This window comes from Phyllobates terribilis, unplaced genomic scaffold (genome assembly GCF_046119375.1).
Source record: "Phyllobates terribilis strain yellow unplaced genomic scaffold, ASM4611937v1 Scaffold_203__1_contigs__length_3528282, whole genome shotgun sequence".
Taxonomy (NCBI): Eukaryota; Metazoa; Chordata; class Amphibia; order Anura; family Dendrobatidae; genus Phyllobates; species Phyllobates terribilis.
Window position 1 is genome coordinate 719,888 of NW_027362963.1, and position 3,673 is coordinate 723,560.

The window sequence follows — 3,673 nt, forward strand, 5'->3', positions numbered from 1 at the left end:
GATTAAATAGGCCAACAAGGTCATGTGACCAGCAAAGGAAAAAAAACCTAACAGCAAGGTTCTAACAGACAGACAGCAATAGGCTGAGAACACACAAGGGGTGTGCCTGCAGCAGGTACAAGAAACAGGAAGTGATCGGGCGCCACCCTTAAGCAGCAGACACAGAGGCAAGCAAACAGCATGGAGGGAAGCCAGGCTAGCAGACTGGACTGGAGATCAAGTGCGCGCTCTTGCACAGTGGGAGATGGACCACTATGCAAGGACGCCGCCAGGTATGTTACAGAAACATACTGCCAAAATGCTAACAAAGTGGCTTAAGGATAACAAAGTCAATGTTTTGAAGTGGCCATTACAGAACCCTCATCTCAATCCTATTGAAAATTTATGGGCAAAGCTGAAAAGGCAGGTGTGAGCAAGGCGACCTACAAACCTGGATCAGTTACACCAGTTTTGTCAGGAGGAATGGGCCCGAATTCCGACCAACTATTGTGAGAAGCTTGTGGAAGTCAGACCCAAGTCATTCAGTTTAAGGGCAATGGCACCAAATACTAATGCAATGTATGTAAACTTTTGACTTTGTAGTAAGTAATAAAAATGCCTTAAAACATTCTCTCTCTCTCATTATTCTGGCATTTTGGCAAATATTAAAAATTATGGTAATCCTAATTGACCTAAAATGGGAAAGGTTTATTCTGATTTCAAGTTATATATTGAGAAAAACATGCATATGTGTCTTTTTGTATAGTGTATGTAAACTTCTGGTGTCAACTGTATATACAACTCCAATTTATAAGGAGGTTTTTCTCTAAAATTCTGCAGGAATCAGAGTGGAAAAGATTGCATTAATTCTAGGGGAGAAAATCAACTTAAATACAACACATAACATTCATAGTACAGCAGGTCCTATTTCACAACTTCAAACTTTTACAGTCAACTTTTTACAGACTGATGATGTCATAACAGTCATGACAAATCAAAGGCTGTCCTAGAGACTCCGAATGTAAGAGATCCGCAGGCCTCCCGTCTACCTGCCAGGTGCCACTGCCCTGGAACATGAACCGGAGTCTTGCAAATCGATCCGCTCATCTCAAATTGGGACTTGGATTTATTTTTGTAATTTTTAGTTGTATCTGAAGCGCCCCCTGGGCCGTGGGGTACTCGGTAGCCGGGTCGGTCGATGCTGGGGATGTCATGGTGGCGGTGACCCGGTCCGCGACCCAGAGCGGTCAATTAAAGGAAAAGTAAAACGGGAATAAAGTTTTTGGAGAATAATATTTTGTGACGCCACCTGTGGTATGCGGCTATATAGGGCTACCGCTGCGGTGCAGATCCACTGGAGCCGATGGTGACGCAGCAAAGTTGGTTCAGTTCTCCACAGGCAGAGCTTAGCTCCAGGGCAGTGTAGATGGTGATTTTATGAGGTAGATGTTGTCGGTGCAGTGTAGTGCAGGGCAGTTGATGGCGCATCAATTATTCAAGGACACAGTGGGTCTTCAGGTTTTACTCACAGTTGTTCAAGACTCCAGGTTACAGTTACCGGTGTGTAACATCGTCCTGTGTCCTCCGGGGTAGGGGTCCAGCAAACCCTCAGGTATCTCAGGAGCACTTACACGGGACCCCGTTCTATGTACCTTTTTCGGTCGTCTCACTGCGCTGGCTCTCACCCTCCTGCCCTGCACCTCACAATCAGTGTCCCAAGCTAGTGGCCTCGGGTCTTGTCGGGCGACGTGCTCTCAGTCCCCTGGACCCTATGCGGCCACCTTTTCGGCGATGTAATTGTGGATTTTGGCTGCAACACCTTGAAAATGCTGCTGCCTCCGGTTGGCTAGCTGAGAGTGGTTGTTCTCAACTAGTTTGGGGCCGGTCCCCTTCTGCAGCCTGATCCCTCCACGTCAGCGTGAATTCGGGGTCACGGGTTGCCTCTGCACTCGCCGTGCCTCTGGGATCCCTTCTGTCTTCCTGGAACCCTCCTCACTGCTCCTCTCTTCTTTCCTCTCTCTCTCTCTCCTCCTTGCTCTCCTGAGCAGAGCTCCTCCTGAGCTCTCACAGACTCCTCTCCACTCAACTCCTTCTCCTGACTCCAAGTCTGTGCTCTACTGAACTTCTTCCTCCATCCACACAAACTACATGGTTCCCCCTCTCTTGGTTCCCCCCCTTCCAGCCAGGGACAGGGCTCCGCAGTGAACAAGTGCATATTGCACCGCCTGCTGGTCTGGCGTGGTGTAGTGTTGGATGTAGATGTGTGGGTCCTGGGTAGTACTCCATCCTTACCTAAGAGTGGGGTACCACACCTCTGGGTGAGATGCAGTACCTCTGTGGCAACTGGACCTGCAGGGACGCCACATTAGTCAGAACTCTTTCATTTTTACATAAGCATCACTATATGACATCTGGCTTTTTTGGTGTCTTTAAGGCCGAGTTCACACAGAGAGTAAATACTCATTATTGCATTTTCGCTGCCTTTTTTATGAATTTTCTCCCTTATTTGATGTGTTTTTGGTGCAGATGTTGAAGCTGTATTTTAAATGTGTTTTTATAATACAGGAAAGCTTTGATTCTGCACGTATTTGGCTGAGTGCAGGCGCCGGGCAGCATAATAACGCTGTTATCCTGCAGATTAACCCCATATGTGCAGGCTAATAGCGTTATTTCTGGTGACGGTTTCCCTTTAAGCTGTGTATCTAATCCTATCATGTGCAGTTCAATCAAATAATACAGTCTGCTGAGCTGTGTATCTCATCCTATCATGTGTAGTCCAATCAAATAATGGAGACTGCGTTCCCCTTCATCTGGTATTAACCAGAATGCCCTGGGCACATTGCCATTAGGGTGGAAAAGCTCCTTGAAAATAATAAAAACATATGAAAAAGATGACAGCACCGGGGTCTTTGAAAAATTGATACAATGTGGATTTGTTACCACCACAAAGTGCCCATATACAGATATAAATATAGGTCAAGACTACATTGATTATAGTATTTATTAGGAAAAAAGTGAACGAAGAATGAATTAATAAAGATCACAAAAAAATTATCAAACATGATTCATAATAAGGGCTGGTTCAACAGGTAGGCAGGGTAGGCACTAGCCTAGGGCGCTACCCCTTGTCTCCCCGAGGGGGCTCAGTTTAAAAAAAAAAATGACATTGTTTCGGCCCCTTCCTCCAGTCACAGGCATTCAGTGAGTCACTAACACCGCTCACCGCCTGTCGCTCCCTCTCTGCACTGAATTGTATTTGCCTCTTTAAGACAATCTGAGCGCTGCCCAGGACAGGAGCAAAAGAGCTGTAATCAGCTCCCTCCCCTGCCGGTAACTCCAACAAGACGCAGGCTACTTCCGGTGTGTTCTCTGTTACAGGATGGCGCCACACAGGAATACGGCACTAGAAACGCCATCAGTTTTGTTACAAGTTGCATCTGTCACATGACCTTAATTGAAACCCACGGCCTCCATTATACTAACAGCTATATTAGTTTCCATCACTATCCTTGGGTAGGACATGTAAAATATAGAATATCAGGGATGAATAACGCTATTTGTCCCTTGTAATGTGTAATTGGTCCACAAACAATGAACGATTCTATATAGAACTTTGACATTGCGCTCCCTTTTAAGCCTCAACCCTAAAGTACGCCACATTTTTTTTACTTGTGCTGGTATTTTTTTGGTGAGA